General features: G+C 30.6%; 2 non-coding genes across 2 annotated transcripts; both read left to right on the top strand.

The window, feature by feature from the left end:
- The first annotated feature begins 5,799 nt into the window (after positions 1-5,799).
- Positions 5,800-5,864, top strand: LOC113387107. The gene has a single exon (XR_003368075.1). It is a non-coding gene; the product is annotated as a U7 small nuclear RNA (small nuclear RNA).
- A 1,257-nt stretch (positions 5,865-7,121) lies between these two features.
- LOC113387103 lies at positions 7,122-7,186 on the top strand. The gene has a single exon (XR_003368071.1). It is a non-coding gene; the product is annotated as a U7 small nuclear RNA (small nuclear RNA).
- The last annotated feature ends 4,716 nt before the right edge of the window (positions 7,187-11,902 follow it).

Below are 11,902 nucleotides of genomic sequence, written 5' to 3'. Positions count from 1 at the left end.
GACTCTACTGACGAGCAAATTAATAATCAATCTAGATTCAAGAAAAAAGACTTAACTGACGAGCAAATTATGTCAATCTAGAAGTTCAAAAAAGGACTCTACTGACGAGCAAATTAAATATAAACTATATATATATATATATATATATATATATATATATAAATGTCCTTTTCCATTCCGAATCAATACTTTTCCATTCCTCTCTGAAAAAAACTGTAATTTCAATTTTAATTTCCCGACGTTACAAATTTCCTTCACCAGTTCAGACTGATCCCGGTGCGAGAGCAGTACGACACTATCTACAACCAATGCGCCAGAGCAGGACACAAGTATACATTCGAATTTCCCTTTTCAATCCAGTACGCGAGAGTAAGACGGTTGAGGAATGCGAGAGCGTGACAGAAGTATAGGAGAGTGTCGTGCGTCGGAAAGAGACGGGTGTATATTTTCGAGGAAAATCAATAAAGTGGCCCCACGCACGCAAGATGGATGGAAAGCACACGATGACTTTCTAGAAAGTTTTGTTTTTGTTTCAGTTATTTATGTACTGGAAAATGCATTTTGTAGTCTTGTAATAAGAGACGTCCTGAGAAGCTCTAAAGAAAAATGTGAATTATTATCGTCAGTAGAGTTCTTTTTCTTCAATGTCGTTATTTCATTTGCCTTTCAGTAGAGTCTTTTTTATCTTCGAAAATGTAATTTAATTTGCTTGTCAGTAGAGTCCTTTCTTCATTTTCTAAATTGATATTAAGTTTGGTCGTCAGTAGAGTCTTTTTTCTTCAATAACGTTATTTCATTTGCTCTTCAGTAGTGACCTTCTTCACCTTCTACTTCTACATTTAATTTGCTAGTCAGTAGAGTCCTTTTTGTACTTCTTAGTTTTAATTATAAATTGTTCGTCAGTATAGTCCTTTTTTATCATCTAAATTGGATTTTTAATTTGCTCGTCAGTAGAGTCCTTTCTCCATTTTTCAAGTCGATATTAAGTTTGGTCGTCAGTAGAGTCCTTTCTTTATTTTCTAAATGGGATTTTAATTTGCTCGTCAGTAGAGTCCTTTTTTCTAGAATCTAGATTAACTCGCTCGTCAGTAGAGTCCTTTCTCTAGAATCTAGGTCGATAATTAATTTGCTCGTCAGTAGAGTCCTTCCTTTATTTTTTAAGTTGAAATTTAATTTGCTCGTTAGTAGAATTCTTTCTTCATTTTCCAAGTTGATTTAAAGTTTGGTCGCCAGTAGAGTCCTTTTTCACCAATGTCGTTATTATTTGCTCTTCAGTAAAGTCCTTTCTTTATCTTCTGAAATGTAATTTAATTCTTGATTATAAAAGTTGATATTTAATTTGCTCGTCAGTAAGGTCCTTTTTATTTTTTAATTTGATAATATAATTGTTCGTCAGTAGAGTCCTTTCTTTATCATCTATGACCAAATTTAATTTGCTGGTCAGTATAGTCCTTTTTAACTTCCCGTAGGGTAAGTTATAGTAATCGTCCAAAAATCGAAATCAAAAATTTTTACATTTCTCGACGTTTTGAAGGTTTCTGAACATTTTGGCATACTTCAGAAAAAATGGATGTGTGTGTGTGTGTGTGTGTGTGTGTGTTTTGTATGTCCGCTTTTTTTCGTCCACGTTTTCGGGCGCACGGATCAACCGATTTGAATGGTTTAAAAAACATTCGATTCCTATTGATAAGGAGATGTGCTGATTAGTTTTTGGCAAAGGCAGGTCCAGCCGTTACGGAGATATGGAGCAAAGAGTGCAAAAAATAGAAAGCGAATTTTTGAGAGAACGGATCAACCGATTTGAATGGTTTAAAAAACATTCGATTCCTATTGATAGGGAGATGTGCTGATTAGTTTTTGGCAAAGGTAGGCCCATAGGTTTCGGAGTTACAGAGCTAAATTTAAAAAAAATGGCTGTTTTTGAGAGAACTAATCGTCCGATTTAAATGATTCAAAGAACTTTCTGCTTTTTTCAACAAAACAATTGATTTTGGAAAAAAAAATTTTTTGTTTCTAATTTTTTTTCAAAAAAATTTTTTTGTAATTTTGGACTAAAAATTCAAAAAATCACCCAAGCTAAGCACAGTCTAAGCGCCACTCTGGTACAAATGTTTACCCAAGTGCGTTTAGACTGTTTGTGTACTGGAGCACTTTTCCAATTTTGTGAAAATTATTGAAAAATGTGAAAATGCCGCCAAGCTGAGCACAGTATAAGTGAAAATATCGCACAGAATTATTTGCAAATGCGTTTAGACTGTGACTATGCGGGAGCACTTTTTCAATTTTGTGGAAATTTGGCAACTATTTTTTTTTTTTTGGAATTTGATTCGAAATGAAATGACGATTGTTAATGTTTTGGAGGTGATAAATTGATTTATTTATAATTAACTTTCCGTAGGGTAAGTTATAGTAATCGCACAAAAATCGAAAATGAAAATTTTTATATATCTTTACGTTTCAAAGGTTTCTGAATATATTGGCATACCTTAGAGAAAATTGATGTATGTGTGTGTATGTGTGTGTGTGCGTGCATTTGTGTGTGTTCAGATACAAATTTTCGTCGACGATTTCGGGAATCGGGATGAAGCAATTTGAATAATTCAAAAACATTTTACTTGCATTATCAAGATGAAGATTTGATGAAATTTTTATGAAATTAGGTCTAGCGGTTTCGGAGATCTAGTAAAAAAAGTAAAAAAAAATAACATTTGGCGGTCAACAATAATCATTAGACATTAGACATATGCACATCAAATTATCAGATATTTTATAGAGATTTTAACAATGAGTATACATTTTGTTAACATTCCTATGGGTTCCGTACCAATGCTTATGCGTTAGACAGCGACGCGGCGCTTACGCGCTTCGATATTTAGTCTCTATGCATTAAAGCAGTACGATTGCTTTGAAAAAAAGTTCAGAATTTCCAAAATATTTCAAAATAAATTTTTCAACAAAAAGTAAGTTTTTGTCAAAAATTTATATAGTTCCTCAAAAATCTATTTTTTTTAGAGTAAATTTTTTTAAAAAATGTTAATCTTTTCAAAAAAAAAATAATTTTTGGTACGGGAAGTTCCAGCAATTTGCCTTAAGGCACGATGCCATGCGCCCCACTAGTTTATGACCTAAATTGGATTTTTAATTTGCTTGTCAGTAGAGTCCTTTTTTCTAGAATTTCGATTGATATTTAATTTGCTCGTCAGTAGAGTCCTTTTTTGAACTACTAGATTGACATACTTTGCTCGTCAGTAAAGTCCTTTCTTCTAGAATCTAGATTCACTCGCTCGTCAGTAGAGTCCTTTCTCTAGAATCTAGGTCGATAATTCTGAGTCGATATTAAGTTTGCTCGTCAGTAGACTCCTTTTTTTGACTTCTAAGTTGATATTTAAGTAGCTCTTCAGTAGAGTCCTTTTTTACCTTCTACTTCAATATTTAATTTGTTTGTCAGTAGAGTCCTTTCTTTATTTTCTAAAATGTAATTTAATTTGCTCGTCAGTGGAGTCCTTTTTGGTACTTCTATGTTTCAATTATAATTTTCTTATCAGTAGATTCCTTTTTGGTACTTCTTTGATTTAATTATAATTTGTTCGTCAGTAGAGTCCTTTCTTTTATGGCTTTTAATTTGTTTGTCAATAGAGTATTTTCTTTATCTACCAGATTGCTATTCAATGCAACGAACAACGTCAGTAGAGTTCTTTCCTAATTTTCAAAGTAGATATTTCATCAGAAGAATTCTATTTCTTTCAAGTTAGAGTCCATATCTCTGATCGCTATAGATCAATGCATAAAATGAATATTATTTTTATTTCAGTTTGCTCGTCAGTAGATTCCTTATTAGAGACAATAAACTTATGTAATAGAGATAAACGAAGTTACCACAAATAAATATAAAAATATTATACGCCAACTATATATTTATTTCCTACCCCTACTCACCATAAACATTTTATACCTATTATATATTAACATTATGTATCTAATAAATCTTTAATTTTCACTTCTCTCGTCATACACCTCATAAATCATTTACTCCATTTACTATTAAATATTACATCTTATCCACATCGTTTACATTGTTTACGACCAATAAAACAACCCCCACCACTCGACTTTTATTTTTATTATCCACACTAAATCCGTGTGATTTTATATGCTCAATGCTCAAATGCTCGTTTCCGTGATTTCATAATAAAATAGTGAATGAGTGGGCTGTAAAATTAATTTTTACAAGGTCGTAAATATTATAGGCCTGTTATGTTTTATTATCTTATGCGGTAAGATAAGAGAACGAGAATGATGAATCAATTAGAAAGGACTCTACTGACGAACAAATTAAATTACATTTTAGAAGGTAAAAAAGGACTCTACTGACGAACAAATTAAATTACATTTTAGAAGGTAAAAAACTGACAAGCAAATTAAATATCAACTTGGAAAATGAAGAAAGGACTCTACTGACGACCAAATTGGATTTAAAAATAGATGATGAAAAGGACTCTACTGACGAGCAATTAAAATATCACCTCAGAAAATAAAAAAAAGATTCTACTGACGAGCAAATTAAATTACATTTTAGAATATAAAGAAAGAACTCTACTGAAGAGCAAATTAAATATGAATCTAGAAAATAGAAAAAGGACTCTACTGACGAGCAAGTCAAATATTGACTAAAAAAATAAAGAAAGAACTTTACTGACGAGCAATTCAATTATCAACTTAGAAGATAGAAAAGAACTTTACTGACGAGCACTTGAATTATCAACTTCTAAAATAAAAAAGGACTCTACTGACGAGCAAATTGGATATGAAAATAGATGATAAAGAAAGGACTTTACTGACGAGCAATTATATTAGCAACTTAAAAATTCAATAAAAGACTACTGACGAGCAAAATTAATTACATTTTAGAAATTGAAGAAAGGATTCTACTGACGAGCAAATTAAATAAGACTCTAGAAGATAAAGAAAGGACTCTACTGACGAATAAACTAAATATGGATCTGGAAAATGAAGAAAGGACTCTACTGACGAACAAATCAAATATTGACTAAAAAAATAAAGAACTCTACTGACGAGCAAATTATTTGGTAACTTAGAAGATAAAAAGGACTCTACTGACGAGCAAATTAGATATAAAATAGATTATAAATAAAGGACTCTACTAACGATCAAATAATTAAAACTTAGAAGACAAAAAAGGACTTTACTGACGAGCAAACTAAATAGCCTTCTAGATGATAGAAATAGGACTCGACTTACGAGCAAATTGTACATCAACAAAAAAGATAAAGAAAGGACTCCACTAACGAGCAAATTAAATTACATTTTAGAATATAAAGAAAGGACTCTACTGACGAGAAAATTAAATATGAATCTAGAAAATAGAAAAAGGACTCTACTGACCAGCAAATTAAATATTAACTTAGAAAACCAAAAAAGGACTCTACTGACGAGCAGACTAAATAGCCTTCTAGATGATAAAAAAGGACTCTACTGACGAGCAAATTAAATATAAATGACACAAAAAAGACTTGGCTAATAAAATTCATCTTCGTACATGTACATAATTTTAATTACATTCTAGAACCTCTAGAACAGCTACGACTGTTCTAGTCGTGTGACTATCAGGATTTTTATGTTCTCAAAAATTTCAAGATATTAAGAACATATTAAAGCTCTAAAATCGTTAGTCGAAGTCTAAAGACAGATGGCGCTCGTGTGCATACGATTGTTAACGAACGACGCACAAAATTGTCCGTTGCCAGTCTTAAAGTTCGAACAAACTCCGCAGAATTCGTAAAATAATTATTGTTCTTTTAACTTTTTCAAGAACGGAGTTCTATCTTTGCGGATAGAACTCCAAACACAAACAAACCATCATATCATATACATTAATAATTACTTGGTACTAATTTAGTTATGTCGAGTAATTAAATTAGTTACTAGAACATGTTCTAGCGTTGCTACAAGTATGTTCTTTCAAGAACTTTGTTATAATCTGTTTTAGAATAATAATTGTTGAAATAGTTTGAAGGAGTTGTATATGGTGTAAATAGAGTGAAAATGCTACGGATAGTCTGAAATGGTTCTAGATAGGCTGAAAACACTTCAGTTAGTCTGAATACGTTCTAGATTGTACAAAAATGTTCTAGATACTTCAACAATACACTAGATATTCTAAAATTGTTCTAGATAGTATGAAAATATTCTTAATAGTTTGAAAGAGAGTATTCTTAATAGTCTGTAAATATTCTATATAGTCTAAAAATTTTCTTAATAGTCTAAAAATGTTTTAGATATTTTGAAAATGTCCTAGATATCCTGAAAATATTTCAGATAGCCTAAAAATATTTTTCTAAATTAGTATCGTCAAAAAATGTTCTAGATGGTCTGAAAATGTACTGCATAATCTGAAAATATTGTTAATAGTCAAAAAGTGTTTTAGATAGTCTGAAAATGTTTTTAATAGACTGAAAATGTTCTTAGTAGTTTTAAATTGTTCTAGATAGCCTGACATTGTTCTGGATTATATAAAAATGTTATAAAGAGCCTAAAATTGTGTTAGATAGACTTAAAATGTTCTAATTAGTCTGAAATTGTTCTGGATTGTATGAAAATGTTCTAGAGAGCCAGAAATTGTTTTAGATAGTGTTAAACTGTTCTACATAGCCTAAAATTGTTCTAGATTGTATGAAAATGTTCTAGAGAGCTTGAAATTGTTTTAAGTACACTAAAATGTTCGATATAGTCTGAAAATGTTCTAAATAGCCTAAAATCATTCTAGATTGCATGAAACTGTACTAGAGAACCTAGAGAAAATGTTCTAGATCGTCCAAAATTTTTCTAAATAGTCTAAAAATACCTACATAGTCTGAAATTGTTCTAGATAATTTTTAAATAACTCAAAATTTGTTGGTAAAAATGCACATTAAGACAATTGGCCAAAATTTAAAAGAAAGACGGAGTTAAAAATTATAATTAATACTTAAAATAATAATAATAATATATTATATTGTTGGCATATCAGAGATGGCGCATGTGTGCAGAATAATGTTGACACAATACGGACAAAATTATTCGTACGAGTCGTAAGGTTCTGCAAGAACTCCACAGTATTCGTAAAATAATTATTGTTCTTTTAATTTTCTCAAGAACGGAGTTCTATCTTTGCGGATAGAACTCCAAACACAACAAACTCATAACCAACAATCATATATAATAATAACATATTGATTTAATTACATCGTGTAATTAAATTAGGTACTAAACAATGTTCTAGTCTGTTCTAGAATTGTTGAATATTTTCAAGAACATATTTGTTTTCTGTATACTAATAAGTAACAACGCTACTAAAATGAAGTAAAAACGCAAAGCATGTGTAAAGGGCGTCTTCGCCACCTGCCATAGATAATTGAGTTATAGTAAACCTTCCTACAATTAAATTCTAGAACATCTAGAGCAGCAGTCACTATCTATCTAGCCAGATTTTTTCTAATTTTCTATCAAATTGCAAAGTATTCGAAGCGCGTGAGAATACATTTTCCGATTCAATAATCTTTTGCACTTTACGATCGAATGCCTTTTAATATATTCGATGCGATAAAATCGCGTAGAATAAGAATAAGAACAAGTGGAAGTGTTCGTTCAACATCGATAATTTATCGACGAGTGCCGATCGTAAAATAGCAACTATATTGTTTTGAAAATTAAATAAACTGTACGAGTTTATACGCAAGAAGTGAGTGTATTATTTATTAACTTCCCGTAGGGTAAGTTATAGTAATCGTCCAAAAATCGGAATTGAAAATTTTTACATTTCTCGACGTTTTGAAGGTTTCTGAACATTTTGGCATACTTCAGAAAAAATGGATGTGTGTGTGTGTGTGTGTGTGTGTGTTTTGTATGTCCGCGTTTTTTCGTCCACGTTTTCGGGCGCACGGATCAACCGATTTGAATGGTTTAAAAAACATTCGATTCCTATTGATAGGGAGATGTGCTGATTAGTTTTTGGTAAAGGCAGGTCCAGCCGTTACGGAGATATGGAGCAAAGAGTGCAAAAAATAGAAAGCGAATTTTTGAAAGAACGGATCAACCGATTTGAATGGTTTAAAAAACATTCGATTCCTATTGATAGGGAGATGTGCTGATTAGTTTTTGGCAAAGGTAGGCCCAGAGATTTCGGAGTTACAGAGCTAGATTTTAAAAAAATGGCTGTTTTTGAGAGAACTAAGCGTCCGATTTAAATGATTCAAAGAACTTTCTGCTTTTTTCAACAAAACAATTGATTTTGGAAAAAAAAAAATTTTTGTTTCTAATTTTTTTTCAAAAAAATTTTTTTGTAATTTTGGACTAAAAATTCAAAAAATCACCCAAGCTAGGAACAGTCTAAGCGCCACTCTGGTACAAATGTTTACCCAAGTGCGTTTAGACTGTTTGTGTACTGGAGCACTTTTCCAATTTTGTGAAAATTATTGAAAAATGTGAAAATGCCGCCAAGCTGAGCACAGTATAAGTGAAAATGTCGCACAGAATTATTTGCAAATGCGTTTAGACTGTGACTATGCCGGAGCACTTTTTCAGTTTTGTGTAAATTTGGCAACTATTTTTTTTTTGAAATTGAATTTGAAATGAAATGACGATTGTTAATGTTCTGGAGATGATAAATTGATTTATTTATAATTAACTTTCCATAGGGTAAGTAATCGAAAAAAAATCGAAAATGAAATTTTTATATATCTTCACGTTTCAGAGGTTTCTGAATATGTTGGCATACCTTGGAGAAAATTGATGCATGTGTGTGTGTGTGTGCGTGCATGTGTGTGTGTTCGGATACAAATTTTCGTCGACGATTTCGGGAACACGGATGAAGCAATTTGAATAATTCAAAAAACATTCTAGCCGTTCCGGAGATACGGGGCAAAAAGTGCCAAAAACGGTAACTCAATTTTTAAGAGCACGGAGCGTCCGATTTGTATAGTTCAAAAAACATTTTACTTGTATTAACAGGATGAAGATTTGATCAAATTTTCATGAAGATAGGACTAGCGGTTTCGGAGATCTAGTAAAAAAAACTAAAAAAAAATAACATTTGGCGGTCAACAATAATCATTAGACATTAGACATATGCATATCAAATTATCAGATATTTTATTGAGATTTTAACAATAAGTATAAGTTTTGTTTACATTCCTATGGGTTCCGTACTATTGTTTTTCCGTTAGACAGCGACGCGGCGCTTACGCGCTTCTATATTTCGTCTCTATGCAGTTAAAGCAGTACGATTGCTTTGAAAAAAAGTTCAGATCTTCCAAAATATATCAAAATGAAGATAACATTTTTTCAAAAAAAAATTTTTATAAAAAAAATTGTTTAAAAATTTTTTTTAAAAAAAAAATTTTTTTCAAAAAAAAGTAATTTTTTGTCCGATTTAAAATTTCTAAAAAATCTTATTTTTTCGAAGTGAAATTTTTTCAAAAATGTTAATCGTTTTTAAAAAAATAATAATTTTTGGCACGGGAAGTTCCAGCAACTTGCCTTAAGGCACGATGCCTTAATTGCCTTAAGACAGAATTCCACTTACAGCTAGTTGAATTTACTTTCCAACGCACTAACATAAATAATTCATGTGACAATTGTGTTTATTTGCTCGTCAGTAGAGTCCTTTGTAAGCAATCAATTGTGAACTGGTCAGCATTCTCTGCTAAATGTAATTATTTTTAAAGATTGCAGAATGAAAATAAATTTAAAAAAAGTAGAGTCCTTTATTTGCTTCTCATGTCAATTAACAGTTCGTGCGTCAGTAGAATCATTGAAGGAAATTTTATCATCTAGATTGCTAATTGATTTGCTCGTCAGTAGAGTCCTTTCTTTATTTTCTAAATTGATATTTTAATTTGCTCGTCAGTAGAGTCCTTTCTTTATGATCTACGACAATATTTGAGTTGCTCGTCAGTAAAGTCCATTTTTTTATTTTTGAAGTTGCTGATTTAATTATTCGTCAGTGGAGTCCTTGCTTAAATATCTATGATGATATTTAGTTTGCTCGTCAGTAGAGTCCTTTCTTTATCATCCAAACTAAATTTAATTTGCTCGTCAGTAGAGTCCTTTCTTTATCATCTAAATTAAATTTAATTTGCTAGTCAGTAGAGTTCTTTCTTTATCATCTAACTTGAATTTTTAATTTGCTCGTCAGTAGAGTCTTTTTTTTATTATCTAAACTAATTTTGATTTGCTCGTCAGTAGAGTCCTTTCTTTATGATCTACGACAATATTTGAGTTGCTCGTCAGTAAAGTCCATTTTTTTATTTTTGAAGTTGCTGATTTAATTATTCGTCAGTGGAGTCCTTGCTTAAATATCTATGATGATATTTAGTTTGCTCGTCAGTAGAGTCCTTTCTTTATCATCCAAACTAAATTTAATTTGCTCGTCAGTAGAGTCCTTTCTTTATCATCTAAATTAAATTTAATTTGCTAGTCAGTAGAGTTCTTTCTTTATCATCTAACTTGAATTTTTAATTTGCTCGTCAGTAGAGTCTTTTTTTTATTATCTAAACTAATTTTGATTTGCTCGTCAGTAGAGTCCTTTCTTTATGATCTACGACAATATTTGAGTTGCTCGTCAGTAAAGTCCCTTTTCTATTTTTGAAGTTGCTAAATTAATTGCTCGTCAGTAGAGTCCTTTTTTTATTTTCTAGAACCAAATTTAAAATTGCTTGTCAGTAGAGTCCTTTTTCTATTTTCTGGGTCCATATTTAATTTGCTCGTCAGTAGAGTTCCTTTTTATTTTTTACTTCCAAATTTAAGTTTGCTCGTCAGTAGAGTCCTTTTTCTATTTCCTAAGTCAGTATTTAAATTGCTCGTTAGTAGAGTCCTTTTTCTATTTTCTAGATTAATATTTGAATTTGCTCGTCAGTAGTCCCCTTCTTGTTTTCTAAGTTTTTATTATAACTTGGTCGTCAGTAGAGTCTTTTTTTCTAGAATCTATGTTGATGTTTAATTTGCTCGTCAGTAGAGTCCTTTTCCTAGTTCTTGATAAAACAAACTAAAGTTCGATTTAAACTATGTTAAATATATTATTAATACTTAATATTTTTTTAAAGAAATGCCAGTAATATCAAAAAACTTCAAAAAAGTTCTTGAAAAGGAATACTCGTAATTTCATTAAAAATATATTCAAATAATGTTCAGTAATAATAAATATTCATTTATTCTAAATGTTTAATAAAAAAAAATTAAACTAAGTATAAAATATCGGTACCCTTTTTTTGTAAACAAAAGCTAGAATTAATTATTAATTTATTTTATAATTAGGTTCTTGTAAGAATTCTATTATAATTGAATGTAGATTCACTTGTAATTGAATTATTGCAAAGGCATTTCATTTTTAAATTAGAGTTCTTTTATAAAGAATGCAGAAAAAACTGTTTGTTTTTAACAATTACTATTCTAGAACACATTATAACAATTTTCTTAGAAGAACATGTCGATCAACGCTAGAACATATTCTAGAACTAATTTTTAGGCTATCCAGAACATTTTTAGTCTACTAAGAATACTTTCTTTCAGACTATTAAGAATATTTCATACAATCTAGGACAAATTTAGAATATGTAGTGCATAGTAGTGCAAGTATCTAGAACATTTTCGTACAATCTAGAACATATTTAGACTAAGTGGAATGTTTTTAGACTATCTAGAACATTTTCAGACTACCCGCAGCATTTTCGTTCTTATTCACAACATATAAAACTCCTTCAAACTATTCTATATATTCTAGACAACTATATATTCTAGAACAAATTGCAACGACGTTCTTGCAAGAACAGACTCGTAGCAAAGCTAGAACATAATTTAGTACTTAATTTAGTACCAAGTAATTAATGTATATGATGGTTTGTTTGTA

This window comes from Ctenocephalides felis, unplaced genomic scaffold, assembly GCF_003426905.1.
Source record: "Ctenocephalides felis isolate EL2017-DRISC unplaced genomic scaffold, ASM342690v1 CF-g0.4_SCAFFOLD_03571, whole genome shotgun sequence".
Lineage (NCBI taxonomy): Eukaryota > Metazoa > Arthropoda > Insecta > Siphonaptera > Pulicidae > Ctenocephalides > Ctenocephalides felis.
Note: the sequence above shows the minus strand (reverse complement) of the source record. Positions and strands in the feature narration are given on the sequence as shown.